The sequence below is a fragment of the Vicugna pacos genome, chromosome 22 (genome assembly GCF_048564905.1).
Source record: "Vicugna pacos chromosome 22, VicPac4, whole genome shotgun sequence".
Taxonomy (NCBI): domain Eukaryota; kingdom Metazoa; phylum Chordata; class Mammalia; order Artiodactyla; family Camelidae; genus Vicugna; species Vicugna pacos.
The window spans coordinates 11326847-11350931 of record NC_133008.1 but is presented as its reverse complement, the minus strand read 5'-3'; the positions used below and the strand labels follow the sequence as shown (position 1 = coordinate 11350931).

The window sequence follows — 24085 nt, the reverse complement described above, 5'->3', positions numbered from 1 at the left end:
TCACTGTGGTTTTCATTTACATCTCCCTAATAACTAGAGCCGTTGAGCATCTTTTCATGTGCCTGTTGGCCACCTGTATGTCTTCTTTGGAAACATTTCTGTTCAGATCCTCTGCTCATTTTTCCAAATCAGATTGTTTAACTAACCCAAAGCGTCCCATATTAAAGTTAACCTTGAAGGACCCAGGATGACTTCATTTTGTGCCATCAGCGATACAGTCAAGTTAGGGACAATATCCTCCCATCAGCAGGGCAGCATGGGTCCCTGCGCATCGTTATGAGAAGGGCCGAATATGTATGAAACATCAAAGTTTCAAGAAAGAGGCTATGCTGAAAATTCCAGAAAAGACTCAAGAATAAATCCTGAATACAGCTGGTGATCAGATATTGCTAAAGATATACAACAAGCCCACAGGTCCTTGTCTAGGAGTCTGGAGAAGTTGTTCTTTAGCTGAAGGAATTATAGGGATGTGAGATGACGTCACAGAAACAGATAAAAATGCACGCTCGGAGACCCCGCCCCCCGCCCCACCCAGATCTCCAAATCAGAGAATCCTGGGTGGGCCTGGCAGTCTGTGTCTGAAAGCCATCCAGGGCATCCTGAAATACAACCAAGGGTGAATACTGGAGGCTGAAGCAGCCCCTCCTCAGGTGCAGGGAACACCCCTGCAGGGAGGGGAGGGGAGGACTGTGATGAGGGAAGCACGGACGGGCCAGCTGGGAACCCAAGAGAGAGGAGCGGGAAGTCGGGGCTGCTCCAGGGCAGAGGTGGCCTCTGGCTGACCTGAGCCCTAAGAGTGCAGGACCCACCAGCCCGAAACGCCCCACAGCATGTCTTACTGCTCCTGTGACAACTGGGGTCACTCAGATCGCCCTGGGGGCTGCAGAGGGTTGTGGGAGAGACTCAGCAGGGACTCGCCAGGGAGATCACTAACCATGCAGGTTCCCAGGACCCCATCCCCTGCATCTCCCAGCCTGGGCCCAGGAAGCTGCCGTGGGAACAGGCCCTGGGCCATTTCTCTGCGCTGTGACATTGGGAGCTTCCGGCACTGAAGGCCTTGGACCCGCCAGACCAGGTGTGAGTTCTGACTCTGCCCCTCATCGGTTCTGTGACCTGATCCACATTCTGTCCCCTCGTCGACCTTTGGATTCCTCCTGTATAAAATGCAGTCACAGTGAAAGATGAGAGTGGTTTCGAGAACCAGAAGTGGCTCGGCACACTGAAAGCAGGAACGCTGGCCGGGGGGAGGGGGGGGCGGCAGGAGGGAAAGGGCGTATGGTGCCATCGTCAGAGCATGGAGTTTTGTCCCTGGGGTAAAGGAGAGCCCGGACAGGAACAGCCCAGGAGAAGCACTGTCAGGTTGGCATTTTCCAGCGCTGCACTGGCAGAGGCTGGGATGAGGAGGAGGCTGCACCCGCTGGGGCTCCATGCAGCAGCTCCGGGCCAAAACACTCGGGGTCCAAATCCCTGGCCTGCCCACTCCCCACTGCTGCAGACTTTCTCCAGGAGGGGGGTTAATTTTTTTAAATGGAGGTACCGGGAATTGAACCCCGGACCTCACGCATGCTAAGTACATGCTCTACCACTGAGCTATGTGCCTCCAGCCCCTGCTGCAGACTTTTTGGACTTAACCTGCCAATGCCCCCTGTTTTCTCATCTGTTAAATGAAGATAAGAGGGTCATTTCTGAGAATTAAGTGAGAGAACCCATATAAAGCCCACGGCTGGAGTAAGCCCTCAGCCCACGTGAGCCGTCCTTGTTCATCGGTGAGATCACTGTCATCGGTGGGCGCGGTCTTTTGTGAAGCCCAAAAGGGATGAGGTCGCTGAAGGCCTTCGCACGTGCCTTAGGAACTGTATGACTCTGGGGACACATTCTAGCACGACTCCCTGGCCCTCCTGGGGTGCCCCGAGCCAGGTAGGCGCCAGCTGGGAACTGATGCCGGGATGGGACCCCCGCCCGCCACCTCCCGGTGCCCTGACCTGACCCGCCCACATGACCCGGCTTCCTGTTTGTGATGCCAGCGCTGGTGGGAGGAAATCAGTGCCCCCGCCCTGGGGCTGGAGGGCAGGAATGTGGACGTGCTGACGTCAAAGCGTGTCCTAGTTCTGGGGAAGTCGGGATGGGAAGGGCTTCCTGCAGTGCTGCCTTTGATCCACGGGCTGAGCTGGGGGTGGAAGCCGGCCCCGGGGTAGTCCAGCCACGCTAGTGTTTTCTGATGAACACCCTTAGCTAGGGGGTGAATCAGGGTCCTACCCCAACACCGCTGCGGGACCCAGGGCAATCACCCCCCCTTCCCAGTCTCAGTGCCCTCAGCTGTAAGGGGGGATAAATGTGCATTTCAGAGCATCCCTCACTCCTCAGAGACATTAGGGGACCCAGCCTGGCCTGGCTGATGGGGCAGGGAGGGAGGGGGGCACTGAAGCCAGCAGACAGCGGCCTGAAGCATTTCTGAAGGTGGCTCCAAGGAGGTTTCCCAGCATTAGGCCTGTGACTCAGGCTGAAGCCTGGGCCCAGGCACTTCCGGGCCCAATGACTCAGTTTCCCCAAGTCTGCAGAGGCATTGCATGACACCTCTTCTCAGCCTCGCGGAGGCCGCAGGCTTGGCTGGTATGTGTCTGTCTGTGGGGGTCCTTCATATGCCCTCAGGGCTTTACATGTATGTTTTCCCTTGATTCCCAACTGAGTCCTAACAGGGAGGGACTGTGATTGGTCCCATTTTGCAGAAGGGTAGAGTGAGGCTCCGAGAGGTAAAGGAAGTTGCCCAAGATCACAGTTCTTGAAAGCAGCAGAGCCTGGAAAAGAGCGCTGGTCTTCCTAACGTCAGCACTGCAGCCTCCGATGGGGAGACCTCCTGACAGGAGCAGCCAGGGCCCCTGACCATACCAAGGCCGTCATTTCAGAGCGTGCTGGGGAGCCTACCCCATCGAGGGCTCTCGCCCACTCTGCCAGCCTGACCTTCAGGCCCCTGGAATGTAACGAGGTTGACACAGAGCATCGAAACCTGTGTGCAGGTCTGCCTCCCCTCCTCCAGGTTGATCACCTGCGCCCCCCAGAGCACCAGGCTCAGCGCCTGGAGTCAGTCTCACCCCTGCCCCACACTCCCTGAGGGCCGTGGCCCAGGCTCCCCACCCTGTGTGGTGCTGGGTGAGGGAGGGCACGCCCAGGGGCCCTGGGAGGAGGTCGTGAGGAGGGCTCAGAGCAAAGCCTGGGGACAGCATGGGCGCCCCGAGAGGGAGGAGCCATGAGTGAGCTTTCCTGGGGAGGACACCAGCTGTAGTTTCCAGAGCCTTCCACACCCCAGCCCACACTCCGTTCTGCCTTTCGTGCCCGCCCTCTCACTGCCTCCGCCTTTCTGCAGGACATTGCTCAGCCCCACCCTGGGGCCAGGGACCTGGATGAGACTCTAGACTTGGCCATCACTAGCTGTGTGACCTTGGCCATTTTTTTCTTTTTTCCTTTACTTTCTTTTCTTTCTTTCCATTGAAGTATAGTTAGTTTACAATGTGTGAATTTCTGGTGTACAGCATAGTGATTCAAGTATACATATATACATCCTTTTTCATATTCTTTTTCATTCTAGGTATTGAATATAGTTCCCTGTGCTGGACAGTAGAACCTTGCTCTTTACGTATTTTATATTGACCATTTTTTCCCTCTGAGTCTGTTTCCTTCTCTCTCTGTATAAACACATCAGGATCCCACCAGCCGCATTTCAAGGTGGTTGGAGATTAAGACATCATGTCTTGAAAGGGCCTGGTACCATGTCTGACATGGACTAATCACTGGATAAAATCACAGCTGTTGTGACTGCTGTGGGCGTTGGCATTTTCTTACGAACGTCCAGACGACAGGAAGGGCTCCTTGGGGGACTGAGAAGCCCTTTCCCCCGAGGCCCAGTAGGTGGCAGCAGAGGCCCCTTGTTAAATGAAATCTTCACAGTCTGGTGAGAAGCTGAGTCCCCTGAGAGCTTCCAGGCCTGTTAATCTCACCAGCAGATGCTTCCTGGGCACCAGAACAGCGTCCCCAGGCCCAGGGGCAGTGGGAATAGGGGAAAAGGCAGTGACTTCTGGCCAGTGGACAGGTCGGGAAGAAGAATACTGATCACTCCAAAGAAAAGTTCGGTTTCAATTCTTTCGCATATATACCCAGAAGTGGGATTGCGGTGTCATGTGGCAGTTCTGGCTTTCGTTTCTTGACGACCCTCCACACTGTTTTCCACAGCGGCTGCACCATTTTGCATTCCCATAACACTGCACAAGGGTTCCAGTTTCTCCGTGTCCTCACCAACATTTATTTTCTTTGTTTTTTTAATTGAAGTATTGTTGATTTACAATGTTGTGTTAACTTCTAGTGTACAGCATAGTGATGCAGTTACACATTTATATATATATGTACTTTTAAGTGCACAGTTCATTTCTGTTATAGATATATATTCTTTTTTATATCCTTTTTTATTATAGTTATTACAAGGTATTGAATATAGTTCCCTGTGCTCTACAGCAGGCCCTTGTTTGTCTGTTTTATATATAGCTGTCCCGGCAGGCGTGGTTTTGATGATTAGTGACATTGAGTATCTTTTCGCAGACCTCTTGGCCACTGGTGTGTCTTCTTTGGAAGAACGTGTATTCAAGTCCTTAATCCATTTTTTAATTGGGTGATTCGTTTGTTTTAGGAGTTCCTTATGTCTTTAGGGTATATATTCCCCCATCACATGTGTGGTTTGTAAATATTGTCTCCCATTCTGTAGGTTGCCTTTTCACTCTGTTAATTGTTTCCTTGGCTGTGCAGACACTTTTTTAGTTTGACATTCGCTGTAGCACTATTCACAAAAACCAAGATGTGGAAACAACCTAAATGTCCGTGGACAGAAGAATGGATAAAGAAAATGTGGTACATACATACAATGGAATATCGTTCAGCCTTAGAAAAGAAGGAAATCTTGCAATATGCAGCAACAGGGCTGAACCCAGAGGACACTGTGCTCAGTGAAATAAACCAGCCACGGTGGCTAAATACTGCACGATTCCATTGATCTGAGGGGCAGCCTTGTGTATATGGCTAACAGAAATGCATCGTGCACTTAAAATCTGTTAGGTCTAGTACAGGGAACTATATTCAATATCTTGTAATAACCTTTGATGAAAAAGATTATGAAAAGGAATACATGTATGTACATGTATGATTTAAACATTGTGCTGTACACCAGAAATCAATACATTATAACTGACTGTATTTCAATTTTTAAAAATCTGTTAGGATGGTAGATCTCATCTCGTGTTTTTACCACAATAAAACACTTACTGAAAAAGGGAAAAAAAGAAAAATCCAGTGAAAACCACCACTGAAATCAGAAAAAGGATTGTGGGGAGAAGCAGAGGAGGAGGTCTGGGGTTCCCGAGTCCCAGCCACTCCTCCTCCACAGGCTTCCACTGCCCTCCTGCCCGCCTCTCCCTTCCTTCCTTCCTCCCTCTGCCTCCTTCCCCTTTCCCTTCCTCCTTCCATCCTTCTTCCCTTCCTCATTTCCTTCCTTCTCTCAACAAGGATGCACTGCATACCCACTATGTGCTCTGTACTATGAGCTGGGAACACAGCCGGGAGCAAGGCAAAGGCTGTGCCCTCTGGAACCTCCAAACTAATGGGGAGACACAGAACAACAGAGAAACAGAAGAAACTAGAAAGATCTTTACAGATCCTGCCAAGTATCAGGAGAAAATAAAATAGTGATGGGGTTAGTGCTCAAGGAGAGGCGTGAGGAGAGTGGTGGAGGGTTGACCCGAGGGAGGGGTGAGCCAGGCAGAGGGAAGTGTTTGAAGCAAAGGCTCTGAGGATGGCAAGTCCATGAAAACATGGGGAAGAAGCAACAGGTGACAGTGGAGTCCAGAACAAACACAGGACACGAAATGCCAGGCTCAACCAGACTCCCAACGGGGTCTGCCAGGCTGCAGCAAACACAACAGCCTACAACACTGACTGGGTACTTTCTAGGTCCCAGGCACTGGTCTCACCCCATTTTACAGACTGGGAAACTGCAGGAGGAGCCACAGACAAAGCAGGGTCTTCGGGGGTCCTGGACGTCTCCAGGGCCACTGGTGACAAGAAGAGAGAGAAAATTAACATTTACAAAGTTAACATTTAGCACCTCAAAGAAGCCAGGCACCCTGCTGGGCTGTTGAATATTGAGCACATTGTCATCATCTCTCAAGGGAATGGTGCCAGTATGATTCCCATTCTAGAGATAATGAAACTGAGGCTCTGAGAGGGGGAGTAAATTGCCCAAGGTCACAGTCAGGGAGTGGCAGACCCACGACTTGAGCCTAGGTCTTCCTCACCAGGGCAGATGGTTCCTTGTGTCCCCAAAACCTCAGAGCCATCTGGAGGGCTGTCCTCCCTCAGGCCCTCCAGGTTCTCTGGATGCAGCTCCTCAGGGTCCCTTGATCCTGCCCATCAGCAAGTCCAGTCCATGTAACCCCCAGGACCTCCTCTCCACGGGTAGCACTCCATCATCTCTCCCTAGATGGCCAGGGCCTGCTTCCCTCCTTCCTTATTCTGTGACAGTCTGAAATGCTCTTGTTTACCTGTCATCTCCCCCATCGGATGATTTCCTAAACCCTGCAGACCTCTCCAACCTCATGCCTCAAACCCCTAAACCTTGTACTCCGCACTCCTTCACCCTGGCATACTGACATTTTCCTGAACAAACATACTGTGCGTGAGAGTAGTCACAGGTCTGTCTCATTCATCCCTCTCTCCCTAGAGCTTAGCACTGTACCTGGCACCAAGAAGGGGCTCAGTGAAGGAGACTGGATGAATGGATGGAGGTTGAACGGAGGTGGATGGATGGATGGATGGATGGATGGAAGGATGGATGGATGAAAGACTTTTTGAATCTGTCTTGTCCCCCTGACTCCCAGGAAGTGACCCAGGGAAGAGGGTCCTCCAGTGTGTGACCATCCAGGGCGAGGGCAGGTGCCAATGCTGGGGGTAGGCCAACAGCAGGTGTGGGCACCCCCTTGTGTTCACATAGCAATGATGAGCGAACTCCAAGATGTAACCTAGTGCATCTCCTGGAAAGGAAAGGAGCGGGTGGAGTCCCTGGAACTGGGAGCAGTGAAGCACGTCGAGGATCTGACTCAGCCAGCTGCTATGGGAGGCTGAGAAACTGAGTACATGCACCCACCCCATGCACGGACTCAGCCCTGTGCGAGGCATGAAAGACTCTTCACTTGTGGTGCCAAGACCGTGGTCCTTGAAGCAAGTGGGATTCTGCCCATGGTGCAGATGAAGAAATTGAGGTTTCTGGAGGAGAAGTAACTCATCCAAGACCACCCAGCCGGAGGACAGCAGAGCCAGGTTAGGACGCCAGGTCAGGATCTCTCTCCGGAGCCAGACCCATAGGTGGCTCAGGAAGGAGTAGACGCTCAGGGTCCATGGATGGCGGGGCCAGCCTTGAGACAGTCCCCAGGTGGAGACTCCAGGCCTGCTCCTCCAAGCTGGCCCAGCGCTCAGATGACCTTCCCAGATGCAACATGACTACCTCCTGCTGTTCTCTGGACTCCTTCAGTGGCTCCCCAGTGGTACAGGATGAAGCCCCAGCTCTGGATTTGGCCTTCCGGCTCCTTCCTCTGACCCCTGCGGACCTCTCCAGCCTCCCGCTTCAACCCCCAAACCCAGCACCCTGCACTCCATCACCCGAGCGCTTGTGTTGTCTCCAACCAACACGTGGCGTGTGCTCTCGAAGGCTGAACATCTTCACACGGGCAGAGCCCTCTGTCAGGATCACCTTCTGTCTTCTTCACCCAAATAGTTGCTACACGGTCTTTAAGATGTAGCTCTGGCTTCAGTAACGTCTCCGACCCTCTCACCCACACCTAGGCTGGGTGAGACAATCCCACCCTGCTCTGTTCCAATTACAGGCTATGCTGAGCTTCACCATTAGGGCAATTACCACAGGGTAGTAATTATCTGGTTACTAGTCTGCCTCCCCTAGACAATGAATTCCAGGAGGATGGGCTCACGACTGATCCACCTCTGGAGCTCCAGTAACTGGCACAGCACCTAACTGGAGCTTTTATGATTTGTGGAAGGAAGGGAGGGAGGGAGGGAGGGAGGAAGGAAGGAGGGAAGGGAGGGAGGGAGGGAGGAGAGAGGGAGGGAGAGAGGAAGGAGGAGGAAGGAGAGCATTTTACAGCTGGCAAAGTGTTCTTTCTTCTACATCATCTTATTGAAAAGTTAGGGGCAGCGGGAAAATCTGCAAGGAGGGGTCCACACCTCACACCATAGGGTTTTTATGATTTGTGCTAAATCTACAGACCGCTTGTTTTTAAACTTAACCTTTGTTTTTAAGTGGCTCACTGAACCAAATGAATCTTCAAAGGAAACGTTGCATCACTCTCCTGAACGAAAGACCAGAATTGCTTCCCACCAACAAAAGGTTCTCATAAAAATGAATATAATTGGTGCTGACCATGTGCCAGACACTCTGCTAGACACATTACTAGCTGACGGTATGAACTAACATTAACTCGTTCATCCCCCGGACAGTCTTATGACGGGGTACCACTATATCTCAAATATAGAGATGGGGAAACTGAGGCATGGAGATTCTTAAGTAACTTGCCCAGTGTCATAGCTGGAAAGCAGCAGGGTGACTGTTGGAAACCAGGCAGCCTGGCTCTAAGAAACAATCAGATAAATAAAACAATGCTATATCTTCTATCAAAATATTGTTGCCCTCTTTAGGTTCTGCGCCTGACGCCTCTTTCTCTTGACTACAAAGGGTGATCAACAATTGCTGAAGAGGATTTTAAGCCGCAGTAGCACCAGCCTGAGGCTCCCTCCTTAAAGTAATCCAAGAAGGGAAGGGGAATCAGAAGAAGAGAATGGATTTCATTTTGCGCCAGGTCTGTAAAACCGTCTCTGCTGGAGCTGGCGGTGTGCAGCCCAGACTTCGGGAACCTGCAGGAGAAGGAGCCCCGGCAGCACTCCGGGCACCACCAGCACCCCGGCGTCCTCAGCTCCAGGTGTCGCCCAGCATCATAGGAGGCAGAGCCAGAGAGGGAGTGAGCAACGTGCAGAATCAACGGGAACAGGCAAAACTCTAAAATTAAACAAATGAAAGCAAATTAATCTAACTGTATAGCAAATGGATATATCACGTCGATCATGAGACCACAGAGGGGGGAAAAAAAGAAACACTGCGTTGCCCTTGACCTAAAGGCAATAGAACCAGAAAGAAAGCCTGAACTTTATGTAACAGGCTTCCTGTGGCTCTCCAGGTCTGAAACTATTCTGTGGCAATGGTAGCACCGAGCAAATACACTGATGTTGCCGGGAGTCAGGGTTTTCATCAAGAGAGGTACAAATACAGGAGGGGGAAGATGCTCATGCTGTAAGTGTGTTTAAACACAAATGCACGTTGATTTCCAGCTCTGTCTGCTGAAAGGGCTTGGGATCAATGACACCCCAATAACAATGAGCCTCTCTAGCACCCAGATCTTGGTTTCTAAATATCATAACCCAGTAAAAGGAAACAGAACCATATGGGGAAATGGATGATCCCAAGGTTGAAACAAACAAACAAAAAAATATGAGATGAGCCTGGAAGTTTTGGCAGAAAATAAGGAAATGAGCAAAGAATGATACATCAAAGGGTACTGGAGCCAGCTCGAAGAGATCACTGTTGCCAACTATGGAACAATTTGGGTATCGACTTGTAAGGGACAACTGAGCATTGCATAATGATGACGATGGATTAAAATATACTAAATCAAAAAGAATCCACTCTGATAAATATAAAATAAAGAAAAAAGAAAGGGAGGAAAGGTGAAAGGAAGGAGGGAGGAAGGAAACGGGGGTGGCAGGAAGCTCTTCCACACAGAAGACTGCCAACTAATGAATGAAGAGGAAATGATGGATTTATATAATCATTTGATGACCATGGTAGTAAAAACTAATTCATTTGTCATCAGTGGACATTGGGGAATCATCAAGTCAGAATCATCAAGGAATTACAGAGTTAGAAAATCATTTGGCTCCGCAAATTGATTTAAGTAAGAATCATCAGTGGGGGGAAGTTTGATGGGGGCGGGCAGGATACGCACATGGTCTCAAAGCATCAGCCTCTGCGTTACTTACCAATCCCACAGGGACAAGTGGACCTTTGCTGTGGAGAAGCCTGGCAGATGCCAGCTTCGCCAAAGAGCTCATTTGAGTTCGTCGGACATCACGTGCCCCCTAATGTGGTGTCCTGAGGCCTGGGCAGCAGCGCTGGGGAATCCCTGCCAAAGATGCAGGACCTGGATCCGATTGTGAGGAAACAACCCCACAAGTCCACACCGAAGGACAAGGACATGCTCCAAAACGATGGGCTGGCATCTGCAGAAGTGTCAAGGTCGTGGAAGATACAGAGGGCAGAGGAACTAAATGTTCCAGATTAAAGGAGAGAAAGGAGGCAGGACAAGCGAATACAGGCTTCATCCTGGGCTAGATTCCAGATGGGAAAAGGGAATGCATTCAAGGGTGTTATTGGGACGGTTGGCAACATCTGACTATAAACAGTATGTAAGATAATCATATTGTATCGAGTGAATATTGTGATTATACAGGGGGTATGGAAGTGTTTAGGGACAAAGAGTCGTGACGTCTGCAACATACTCTGAACCTTGTTGTAAGAATCGAGCTGGACCGTTAATGATGTGATCTCCAGGGCGACTGGAAGACGCCACCCAAATGCCATGAGATTTAGTCCCACTTGTCCTGGAGGGACCCCCTCAGTCTCTGCTGACGTATACATAGATTTATTTACTTACTACGTGTAAAATCAAATTTAAATATTTGACTTGTGATATAGTCTACCTCCTTTCTCTTTTATTTGTCTACTTGAGAGAGATGCATTCAAAACATCCCAAGTTAATTGTGGATTTATAAATGTCTCCTTTTATATATAGAGAGAGACTACGCTTTTAGGTGCATGCACGTTTATGATCGCTGTACCTCCTTAAAAGATCTTCCCTTTAATTTCTCTTTAATTCTGTGTGCTTTCCCTCACAATCCCTATTAACATGCTTGCTTAAATTCTATTTGTCTGATACGAATATCACTACGCTAGCTGTCTTTTGGTTCGTATCTGCACATTGCACATGCTTCCAGGCTTTCATTTTCAACTTTTCAGTGTAATTTTATTTCAATGTACCTACCTCATTTGTATCCAGATATTAATTTTTTTCTGTTTTTTTTCTTTTATTTGAAACATAACATTGTATTAGTTTTAGGTGTACAACAATGATTTGATGTATGTATATATTGAGAAATGATACATACATCACAGAAAGTTTAGTTAATATCCGTCACCTCACAAGGTTACGATTTTTTTTCTCATGGTGAAAACCAGAAAAATTCCATGTCGTGAGGAGCAGTCACCACATCCTATGCCTTGCTGCGTGATTAACGACATCCCGGGCATCTACACACGAGATGTCAGTGGCATCCCCTACTTGTAACCACCAAAAACGTCTCCAGATGTTGCCTCCAGATCTGTTCCCTGGGGGAGCAAAAATCACCCCTGGCTGAGAACCACTCCTCTAGGTGAAGGGCAGAGAGCTGTTTATCGAGCCATTCTTGCAATGGCTTTTCCGTGGATTTGGAATTTTTCCAAATAAAAATTTTTAATGCAGCTGACCGCACATCAAAGTGTTGGCTGAGATAAAAGTGGACCGTGTGAGAGCTGTGAGTTTCAGTTTTATTTGGGGACTTCCTGAGGACTATCGGCCAGGAGACGACTTCTGAGATAGCTCTGAGGAACTGTTCCAAAGAGTTGGGGGCGGGGGGGCGGTCAGCCTTTATGTAATTTTTGGAGACGGGGTGCAATCAAGCACACATCTCAGTTCTCAGTAGAATGTTGCTGCTGGTCACAAGGAACAGATATTGAAGCTAATGATTTTAGTGCTTATCTAAGTGTGGGAAGAGGCGAGAAATGGGACTCATAAAATTTTCTCCTGAAAATATCCAATCATGTGAAGGTGTATTCTGCCAGTTTTCCCGGAGCACAGAGATCTCTACCCTGAAATCCTTTCAGGGTGTGTTGAAGGTCTCAGTGACCAAGGTGGCTAATGACTTAATTTCTGCAGAGCCAAATGGCCAGTGACATTCTTTAGCTGGCAAAAGGAAGATGGCATGGGGGGGGGGCAGTGTAGATGGAGGGCCACTTACTCCGCTGGCCTGTGAGCTCCTTGATGACAGATGTCTTTTTCATCTCCATTGCCCCGAAGAGGACCTACCCGGCCACCGTGATGTGTGCCCACGCTGGGCTGATTCACAACACCGTCATCTACAACTGGGGATCAATTCACTGGCCATCAGATTGGGAGTGTCTGAGTCCCAAGGCTGGGCAGGGACCAGGCTGTGGCCTCGAGCTCCCAGTGGGCCTGGCATGGAGTGTGGGGACTTTTGATGGAGCCAGACAGAGACGGGTACCCAGAGCAGCAGCCAGGGAAAGAAGTGGAGGCAACCAGTATATTGACTGGGGACAGAAGAGCCTTGCCTGAGACGGGAGGGCCTTAGGCTTCTAGCTGTAGCCCTCTAAAGGCAGCCAGATCCCCGGCTGCAGCCCTCCACCTTTGCAGCCCCCATTGCCACCCCAGACTGGACTGATGGAACATTCTAGAAGGAGAGACTTGGACAAGAAAGAGGAGGAGGGGATGGTGGGGTCTGTGGGACCATAGTCTCTGCACAGAGCTGGTATCTCATCTGGTCTGTGCCTGAGAACAGACAGTGGGCTTGAAGCCAGCCTTGCTGGATATCTGTGACAGTCCCAGCGCCCCAGAAGACAGGGTCTCCATATTCTGAGGAGTCCGACAGCCCTGCCTGACCTGGCTCTCAACCTCCTCTCCTACCTCCACTCTACTCCCTCACATCGCTGTGCTGTGCGCTAACTCACGTCATCCTTGCAGCAAACCTACAGTAGGCGCTAGTCATGCATGCATTCATTCATTCATTCATTCAACAAACATTCAGCAAGTATTGTGGGCCACGCTGTTCTAGGGGCTGGGGACAGAAGAAAACAGATCTCACAAAATTCCCTGCCCTCTTCTGCTTACATTCTAGGCAACTAAAGTAAAATACAGGATTATTAAATAGTGATGGCGGGGAGGGTACAGCTCAAGTGGTAGAGCATATGCTTAGCATGCACAAGGTCCTGGGTTCAATCCCCCATATCTCCACTAAAAACAGATAAATAAATAAAATAAATTACACCCTTCTCCCTGCAAAATAGTGATGAGATCTATGTGGGAAAATAAAGCCAGGAGGGGACAGAGAGGGCCTGTGGGGCCCGTGGGGAACAGGGGCTATCTTTTAAATATAGGAGTCAGAGAAGAGGACTTTTAAGCAAAGACAGAAGGAAGGTGAGAAAATGAGCTGGGCTTGTATCTGCGGAAGGGCATTCCAGGCAGAGACACCGGGGCAGGACTTTCCTCGATGTGGGTGGCAGGAGGCCAGGCCGGGAGGTGAGGCGAGGACATGTGGTGGGGACCCGTGGGTCACTGGAGGACTTGAGCTGTCCCTCTGATTGGGACAGGGAGGCACCGCAGGGCACTGAGAATGAGCTATCGAGAGCCAGCGTAGGGACAGAAAGAGCAGGGAGGTGAGAGATGGTGGTGGCTCTGAGCTGGAGGGAGGAAGATGCTACGGAATTCTGGACGGAAGTGAAAGCAGACCCAAATGTGCTTCCTCATGGCCAGGGGCGGGGGTGCAGGAAAGAGCAGGGTCCAAGGTGTCTCAGAGGTTTGGATCTCATCCTAGAAGGATGGAGGTGTCCACTCCTTTACTGATGAGGAAATGAAAGCACAGAGAGTCCAATAACCTGCCTGACATCACACAGCTGGTCATCGGCCAAGCTGGGATTTGAAGCTGAACTCTGGCTTCGGAATCTTTGGGCTCCCCAGTCTGCAGTGTTGCTCAGCAAATGTTGGACTCCGATAAAAACATTTTCGAGAGAAAGAGCCAGGGACAGAGAGTTGGGTGCGGCCTGAGTTGGAAATAGAATTGCTTCCGGGGTTGGAGCATACAGACTAGGGCTTTATAACCCCTTTGGGTAATTTATTGGGTTATTTGGGTGTTTATTACACTCATTTGCTGGATTCCCCGGAAGCCTCGTGCACAAGGCCTAACCACCCCTGGAGTTTCACTTGGATGCTGTGGGCCACGCCCGCCCCGGGGAGCCAGCCTGCTTCCTGCAGCGTCCCCGGGCCAGAGACAGCACCTGCCGGTCGGTGCCTGGCACAGAGATGGCCTCCTCACCCCCATCCCACTCAAGGTGCTGTCACTGTGGAGAGGCGCCAGCAGGCCCCTGCAATATTTGGGCAGCACAGGCTGGCGCCCAGGCCCAGGCACGCTGGGGTGTGGGCTTGGGGTGTGGCCTGGGGAATTCTGGGGCCCAGCTGACACTCCAGAGGAGAGCAGAACCAGTACCAGCGCTGCTCCTCCCGAGTGCCCACAGGGAGCCCAGCACCCTTCTCAGTGCTTCTTGCCTCAACCCTGCAGAGAATGACTGATAATCCCAATTTGCAGATGGGGAAACTGAGGCTCAGTGAGACAGAGATGGTTTGAATCCCAAAGCCCGTGTTTCCGCCTCTGTCAGAGGCCTCTCACTCAGCCCAGAATGAGGGCAGTTCATCCCTGAAAACCAGAAGGTTTTCCATAAATTTGGCCCCCAAACTCATTGGCAAGTCCCAAACCCACCACTTAGCTGTAAGGCCCTGGGCGAGTAATTTCATCTCCCTGAGCCTCAGTGTTCTGTAAAATGCTCTGTAAAATGGGAGAGTAACCACGCCTTGCTCACCGGCTGCCATGAGGCGGGAGTGACCACGTGTGGGGAACCCAGCGAGCTGCGTTTACCAAGCGCCCTGGAGGATTCTGATGCTCACTCATGTTTGGGTACTGCTCTTTGAAAGCAGCCTGACCATGACACCCTCTGCTCTAAGTCCTTCCACTGCTTCTGGAAAAGCCCGAAAGCCTTAGAATGACCTCAACTGATAGGAAGTTAATTGATAGTCTTTATTACTTGCACATAATTTGCATATTCATACACTTTGATATAGAAACATCATTGTGTTTGTCCTTCAAGGAAGACCCCCCCCTCACTGGATGTGTTGTGTAAATATATGGTATATTTCCCTTCTTGAAACCTGAAAAGCTCAGATTTCTGAAACCTCCAGCCCCAAGAATTTGGGAGAAGGGATCATGGACCCCTGATGGTCTAAGGCTCTTGCTGTTTTCCAGGCACCAGGCTGAGCGCTTTGTGCTGGTGATCTGAGTGACGGTCACTAAGTCCAAGTCTGTGAGTCAGGTGAACAGACTTGAGCGTTGCTGCATCCCTGGGCTCTGGACCCTCTCACCCACTCCACTTGTGGACCTCCAGCGGCAGGGGGTCTGCTCTCACCCACTGCCACTGTGGCAAGGCCATGAGCAGGTTCAACCAGGCAGGTTGCAGCTCCTGCAGAGGGAAAGAGAGGGGTCGTCGGGGCAAGCCTGGGGGCCCCTACCCTTGGAGAAGCCCCTGCCCCCGCCTTGAATTCTCCAAATGGCTGCTTTAGGGAAATCCAAGCGATCTCCCTCACACCCCTGTTCTCTGGTGGTTTCGTGTCCTCAGTGCCCCTTGGAGGGACTTAGCCAGGAGATACCTCTCCACTCTGAACCCCCAGGGAGGGACAGGACTGGGGACCAGTGGCTGTTCTTTCTCTGCTTCCAGTAAGGCTCAGTTCTGGTCCCCTTCCTGGCTGAGTGACTCAGAGCCCCATTTGCAGCCTGCCTGCCTCACAGGTGGCAGGTGGTGGGATGCAACATTGTCAGGAAAACCACTACTCCCTGAGCACCTACTATGTGCCAGTCCAGTGGTCAGGTGTCTGCCAGGCACCCTCTTGCTAGCATCACAGATGGTCTGCTATCTGCTTGGCTCCCCAGGCAGGCCCAGGGCCACCTCTCCACTGCCACCCACCATGGCCGTGCTCACACAGCTCTTACACGCCTATTTTTTCTTTCTTTTTTTTAAGAAAGAAAGTGAAATAGCAGAAGTAAATAAGACAAATCATTAAGGCTTAAATAGAAGTGAGGGGTCCTTGTCCACAATATGATTTTCTGCACTTTGCCATATGCTCGAGGTATTTACGATCCAATCACACTGACCTAGGAGGAGGGAGGTGGGCTGAGGAACTGGGTCAGGAGCCAGCCCAGCTCCTTGCTACCCAGATGTGATGGTGAAGACAGGAGGGTGTGACTCACTGAGAAAGGCTGGGATGTTCTGGATGTTTCTGAAACTCTGAGGCCCCCTATCCCCTTGCCAGCTCCTGGCAAGGGCGTGCACACGGCAAGCCCATCAACCAGCAGAGTGAACCAGAGTGCCCAAGGTGGTCGACGTGGGGGACATGACTTAGCGCTTCCTTCACATGTGCTTCCTTCCCACAGGGAGCACATAGGGAAGGCCAGGATTTTAAGCCATTTCTGGGAGCCCTTGTGGTTTCCAGCTTGAGCCCTAGCTCGGCCACCCTGCTGGCTGTCAAGTGGACCTTGGGGCCTGCAGGCCTGCCGGGGGTGGAGGGGGGCAGAGCCAGCCCGAGCCCCCGAGCCCCGGGCCTGGCGGAAAGCACCTCGCCGGCAGAAGCGGGCTGACTGCGGCTTGTTGTGCTGTTGCTAAGTTCTGTGCTGATCAATCTGGGCCTCATGGGTTTTTTCCCTCTGGTTTCATGTTCTGACGGGAACTGTGCGAATCTGGAGCGAGTTAATCGCAGCCGCAGCATTCCAGAGGGTGTGACGCCGCCAGTTCCTCCTTGGCCCCAGATCCCGCGTCCACACCCTCCCCAGCTGCTCAGACCGAGGCTTGAATATGATTTATAGGACTCGACCCTCACTGTCCCTTCTAGAAGCGAGCTTGTCTTCCAGTGAGAAGGAAGAGTTCAGAGGGTCAATACTAAATTCGGTTTCTTGGTTCCACAACTCCATTTCCAGATATTCAAAGCTCCATATATTGATGCTGAAAGTCTTCCCCCAGCCTCATATTCCACAATGTCCTGCAAGCCAGACAGGCCATCTCCCCAAATACCCTAGCACCCAGGGTTGACTCCTCCCCTCCTTCCTGCGTTCTCCCAGCTGGATCGGATCAGATTAGAGAACTTTAATTCCTTCCTCCCTTCCTTCCTGCCCGCATCCCTTCTCCCCTGCCTTCTCTCCTTCAGGAAATATCCATGCTCTGCCAGGGCTTTTGCATTAGAGAGACAGACAATACTATAGATTTTTTAAATTATACATTTTATAAATAAAATTACAATATAAAGTAATTCAGGTGACAATAACCACTTTGGGGAAAAATGAAGGCAGGAAAGAGGTGAAGAGGAAATTAGGGTGTCCACGTGGGAGGGAGAGTTGGGGGGCTGCACATGGGGGCGGGGAAGCCCTTAGGAGGTGGTAATTTGGGCAGAGACATGGTGGTGACCGTGGGAGCTTGTGGAAAAAAGCATGTCGGGGGAGGGAACACAGGTGTGCAGGCTCTGAGTGGGGACAGCGAGGAGGCCTGTGCGGCTCAAGCAGGTGAGTCACGTGGGAGCAGAGGAGGCTGGCAGGGAGCGGGACCCTCAGGCCTGGGGCTTGCTGAGCTGCGTGAGGGTCTGGGGTTTTCTGCCACATGTGATGGGAAGCGACTGGGAGCCGAATGCAGAGGGGCGGCATCATCAGAGTCAGGTTTTGGAAGGATCTCTGGCTGCCTGTGGACCGAGGGTGGAAGCAGATGTAGGGACCCAGCTAGGATGCTCTGGCCACAGTCCAGGTGGGAGACAGTCAGGCTCTGAAGTGTGTGCTGGTGGCATCAGGAGAGGCAGTTGGTTTTAGGATATGGGTTGGAGGGACAGCATGGGATACATGGTACAAGAGAGAGAAAACAAAGTCCCAAGCAACTCCAGGGCTGCGAGCAGAGCCCCTGCCGGCGGGGGCGGAGAGGGGAGCAGCGAGGCCGTGGCAGGGAAGATGCAAGCAGAATGTGGGCTGAGCAGGTCCATGGGGCAAAATCCGAGAGGTTGGTCTGGGTTCCAGACAGCGTGGAGCCTTGTGAGCCATGGAAACAATAAACAACCCCTCTCCGGGTTGCTTCTGAGGACAGCAGAGGAACCACAGGAGGGTTTTAGGCAGAATTCCAGAACAGTCCAGACATTATCTCCTCTGGGGAGCTTCCTGGCACAAGTGGCCTCTCCCTTGTTAAGTGACTTCATCTCCGAATCTTGACTCAGTTTCCCCAGTATTTTGTTTCACTCTAAAAGCTTTCACTACTTGCCGGGCACTGTGCTGACCCCCGTCCCAGTGTTATTGTATGAATTAGGTGGTACGGGCTGCATCTTTACCACTGCACTGTTTCACAGAGGAGGAGACAGGCACAGAGAGGGGTGGTCACTTGCCCAAGGTCACACAGCTGAGAAGCTGGGATTCAGACCCAGGCTGCCTGGCTCCAGCATCTGCATGTCAAACCACTGCACTCGACTATCTGACTCTTTTTATCACCCCCCCATCACCACCACCAAAACACACACACGCACACGCACACACAGCACTGCAGCTGTGCACAGAGAACCCTCCAGGAGAACCTGTATGGGGGATTATGCTCCAGCCTGGTTTTATCTACAGGCCTCCTCTCTCTTTGTTTATTAATTCACTAGATAAATATTTATATGTGAAGGCCAGGGCTGGGGGCTGCTGGGAAGCTGAGACGGGGCGCCTGTGTTTCCTGCCTTTGCTGTGATGGAGGGAGGAAGTGAGGGGGAGGTGGGGCCAGAGGCTGAGAAGTTCGCCCTGCAGAATGCAGAGAAGGGAGCCACAAACAGGGCCCAGGACAGCCCGGGATGGAGGGCATCGGATTAACAATGCCCGTTTTAGAGTCATCTCAACCCCACGGAACCGCAGACATGTCACCCCACCTCTCCTAGACTCAGTTTTGGCCTTGCCGTAAAGGGGGCAGAGACACCTCCTCAAGCCTCCTAGAACCATCAGGAGGGTTCTGTGAGACTGCTCACAGCACCCAACCTCCCGTGGGTGTTCTTTTTCTGGCCGAATGAAAACCTGACCACCACCACGTGATAAAGAGAAGCAGGAATTCCACTTCCAGGCTGGGCTGAACATTTCATGGCTATCAAGCACTCTTCTTTTCTCTGATAAGCTCCTTTCTCAGAGAGGCTACATGTTGGGTGGTGGGTCTTGGCTTTCCAACGTCCCCCCACCCCACACATGTCACTCTGGGGCCGGGTGCAGAGGACACGGGGCCACATGGATTCTCAGCTGTCTCTTGACACAGCACATTCCAGGGCCTTATTTAGAACTTTTGCTGGGGGAGGGGGGCCAACTGACTCCTCCCCACCCCCAGTAATTCACCTGCTCTCCCCCCAACCCCCACCCCCACCCCAGGGTGAACAAGGACACGGGTTCTGGAGCCAGGCCGACTCCCCAGCCTTGGGCACAGCCTCAGAGCCCTGGGCCCGGGCCTCCCAGAAACCCTCACCACCGTGGGGTTGGCTGGCTCTGCCCCCGGCTCCTCAGTTTAGTAGCCAGACAGGGTGACTGGTGGCCCAGAGAGGAAAAAAAATCAGGGCCTCCTCTGAGACACCTCACCTCTATCAGTATCGTTAAAATCAAATACCATGTGTCTTAGTAAGAATATACAGAACATTGCATACAGTCGAGAAGAAAGACTAGAAGAAAAGGCCACAGTAGGCAGACAATTCTGGTCTCTAGGTGACGTGACATGAGGGCAATTTTAATTTGTGTATTTATTTCCTCTGTATTTTCTAAATGTTCTCCATGGAAAAAGGCATCACCATTAAAATTACGAAGAAAAAGCATCTTTTAGAAAAGACTCTATTGTTAAAAGGATGAAACCCAAAAGTACCGGAGAAAGATATCAAATATCTTTTGAGAAGAAAAGTGAAAATATAACATTTAAAGATACAGACTACTATATATAAAAGAGAGAAACAACAGGGTCCTACTGTCTAGCATGGGGAACTACAGTCAGTATGTTGCAATAACCTATAATGAAAAAGAATATGAAAAAGAATATATATGTATAACTGAATCGCTGTGCTGTACACCAGAAACTAACACAACATTGTAAATCAACTAAATTTCAAGGAAAAAAGTAAAAAGCAAGAATAATACATATAATTACATATAACCCAGATGAGAACAGAATACATGCAAGATACATGACTAAAATAATATATAACACATATATGAATATATTACTATAGTCTAACTGAGGAAAATATATGTGAGATAGAATAAAAGTAATCTCTCTCCTGTGCCTCCCCATCACGGCACACACTCAGGGGTCTCTGTGATTTCACTTTTTCTCTCTTGCCCAATTATGACGCACTCAAGATTCAAGGCAAAATTTTACCTCTCTCTTTGCTGTTCTGAGGACCTGGCACATAGCAGGTACTCAATAAATATTTGTGAATGAACAAATGAATTTCTTCTTTAAAAAAATATACACATTAAAACTCCAAGTGTACCAGGAACTGTTGTAAGAATATGCCTGACAAGGTAATAAAACATGGGAGGTTGTATATTCTGACAGGAGTCCGAGGGGCAGCTCCAGCGCGTGTCCCCGTCTGAGTCCTCTTACCCTTCTGGGCTGCTTGTGGCCCCTGTGTCTTGCCCACCAGGCTGCAGGTCCAGGAGGACAGGGACCATCTTTGTTCATCTCTGAACCCAAGGCACCCACATAGCTTGGGCTGAACTCAGGAGAACAGCGGTCCCCAGTCAGAAAAAGGCAATACGCAAGATGCTTTTTTCTCCATAAACGAGTAAGGTAGGTCCTTGATATGGGACAAAAAGGAGCAGGGGTGCCCACGGACCGGTCCTTGAAGGCAGACCAAGCGCCACCTGAAGATGGAGCCTTCTCTTGCCACTGCCACTTCTGCCCTGGGAACAAGAGGAACCCCACGCCGAGATCTTGAGGGAAGCGCCACTGGCTCCAAAAGGAAACAGCAAAGATGAGAGGGGGCAGACAAGCGTCCCACTCGCCTTCCTGTGTCACGGAGCTGTTTACTTGTCTGTTTTCCCTTCTCGGCCGTGTTCCTCACACACAAGGGTAGGGACTTCTCCAGCTTCGTCCAGGGAACGCTCAACAGTTGATTACGTACAAATGACATTGAATGAACTACTCTGCGCTACTCTATGGACTGAATGAATGAATGGATAGAGACCCATTTTTTGCCGCATCTCCATCCCTGCGCCTTTTCGCCGGGGATACCAGAATGCGTAAGCATTTGAGCATTCATTCAAAAATATTCTCTGAGCTTCTAGTATGTGCCAGGCTCAGCTGTAGCCGTCATGCTCATGAAGGTCACTTGTTCTGTCACAGCTACGAGCAACATTTTTAAATCCACTCTTGCAATATATATTTTGACTTGGGGGATTATTTTTGTCCTTTTAGAAGAAAGTAGATTCCACTCCTAGTTACATACCCAAGGGAAATGAAAACCTATGTCCACACAAAACCTATTGAATGTTCTTGGCAGCATTATTCATCAGACCCGCCCCCTCAAATGGAAACAAATAAAGTGTGGTCTATCTATACAATGGAACATTACTTGGCCGTCAAAAAGGAAGAAGTACTGATCTGTCCGATGACATGGGTGAGCCTGGAAAGACTGCTGTGTGAAAGAAGCCAGCCACAGAGGAGCCCATACAATGGGATTCCATTTATATTGAGTGTCCAGAGAGAGAAATTTTTAGAAACAGAAAGTAGATTTGTGGTTGCCTATTGCTGAAGGGAGGGGAGGAGGGAATGGGGAGTGGCTGCTAACGGGAAGGGGGTTCTTTTCGGGGTGATGAAAATGTTCGGGAATGGATAGTGGTGATGGTGGAACCACCCTGAATATACTGAAAACTGGTGAATTGTACCTTTTTAGTGGGTGAATTATGCGACATGCAAATTATATTTCAGTACAGCTGTTATAAAACTAAGAAAGAAAGCAGAGCATTTCCCCTTTCAAGCAGACAAAGTGTCTTGGAAACAGATTTCACAACCGAGTGATAGGCTTCAGTTGAAAAGTACAATTTTTCTTTTTCAACAACTTTGAGCTCACTCATTCTCCAAGGCGACTTTTCTCAAGGTCTGTGCTCAGAAGCCCTCCCCTTCTCCATTGCCACTGCCTGTCCCCAGGCCGGGCCACCCTACCCGTGACCCTTGACCTAGTTCATTCTATACCCTCCCCTCCGGCCTCCCCCCACAACCCGTGCCCACACTGCTCAGCTGCTGCCAGCTCCCAAATGCCTCAGCTGCCACCTGGGGCCCTAGCGACGCAGGGGCCCACAGTGTTGTGATGTGTTTGGATGGGGAGTGTTTTTGGTGCCAGTGTTACCAGGCTCCGAGGGTGAGTAATCCCATCTGCATTTTTGGTTTCAGCTGCCGGGACTGTTCATCTGGAGGACCTCAAACCTCTCAGCTGTTTCTGGAGAAGCTGGCCTCCCAGTTGCGGATGCCTGAGCTTAATTAAACCCATTCTCCAGCACCCTCGCCCCCAACCACCACTCACTCACACGTATATTTACTGAGCACCTACTATGTGCCAGACACAATTCCGGGGACCCAGCAGTGATAAGATAGAGTTCGCTCTCTAATGGGACAACAGAAAAATACAATGATTTTTAAAAAGAGAAAAAAAAATCTGGATCATGTTAGAGGTGCTGTCCAGATGAATGAACCAGAGTGAGGCGATTGTGAGTACTTAGAGGAGCTACTTCTCATTGTGGAGGGCAGCAGGGAGCAGCTTCTCTGGTGAGGTGGCTGAGAAAGAGGCATCTGCATGAAGATCTGGAAAAAGAATGATCTAAGCTGAGGAAACAGCATGTGCAAAGGCCCTGAGGCAGTAATAGCAACGAGGCCGATGTGATCCCCACCTCACAGCCAGTGAGGAAGGAGAGAAAATAGGTTGGGACAGGCTGGCTTATGTAGGGCCTTTTCCCCTTGAGGAAGAGTTTGCTTTCTCTTAAATACAACGAGAAGCCATTGGAGGGGGGCACAAGAGAGGGATAGGATGTGGCTTACATTTTCCAAAGGTCACTCTGGCTGCTGAGGGAAGAAAAGGAATAGACAGGTGGTGGATATGGGGAAAGCTGGGGCCAGGACAACCTTCAGTCTCCTTAAGGGTCAGGCTCCCTCTGTCCTTACCTCTTCCACTGTTTCCAGGAGGGCAGCAGGGCCTAGGCAAGCAATACTTTCTCATTCTAGTATCATGTAGATGTTTTTTCTGTATCTTTACTGTTTTTACTTGAAATTTTCCTTTAAATCAGTTGTTATTCTAATTTTTTTTTAAAAAGGAAATTATATCACAGCCAAAAGTCATGAGTTTAAAACATGACTTACATTTTTCCCCTAATACATATTAATATAAACACACACCTATTAAAGGTTTTTAAATGAACGAGTGAATATAGCTTAAGACTGAAGATGAATAGTGAAATTATAAGAAGAATAATTCACCAAAAATAATACGAGTTTGATACAATAGTTCTTTTTTTTCTAACACGTATTAAAGTAAATACTTGGCTGTTAGAAGAAAAAAAAAAGCTAATCCAAGTTCCAGTTCAAATCGTCTCATGCTTGTTTGAGAAATAGCATTGTGTAAGTTAGGACTGGAGACTCCAGCATTAAACAGTCCCTGTCTAGTCTACTAATTGGCTGTGTGATCTTGAGCTGGTTACTTACCCTCTCTGAGCCTTAGTTTCCTCTTCAGTGAAGTGGTGATAATAACAACCCATCCTTTTGAGGTCATGGTGAGAACTACCTATGTGAGAAGTATTTAGAATAGGGCTGTACACAGTACAGGGTCAACAAACATGATCTAGTTTTGCAACTCAAACAGACTTCAGTTAAATTCAGGCTTTCCTGAGCACCTGGTATGTAATGAGCCCTGTATTAAAGGCTGAGAGTCCAGAGATAAGTAAGAACAGTGTCTACGCTTAGATTATTAATCATGCAGCTGGTGAGACAGACAAGCCTGTATATACTACAACCTCCCGTGAAGGGGGCAGACAAGAAGAAAGT

General features: G+C 50.0%; 1 long non-coding RNA gene across 1 annotated transcript; it reads right to left on the bottom strand.

Annotated features, from left to right (window-relative positions):
* Window positions 1–22637: 22637 nt before the first annotated feature.
* LOC140688337 (uncharacterized) lies at window positions 22638–23824 on the bottom strand. The gene is made up of 2 exons (XR_012062976.1): window positions 23747–23824; window positions 22638–22852 (listed from the first exon to the last, which is right to left on the bottom strand). It is a non-coding gene; the product is annotated as an uncharacterized lncRNA (long non-coding RNA).
* Between the last annotated feature and the right edge of the window lie 261 nt (window positions 23825–24085).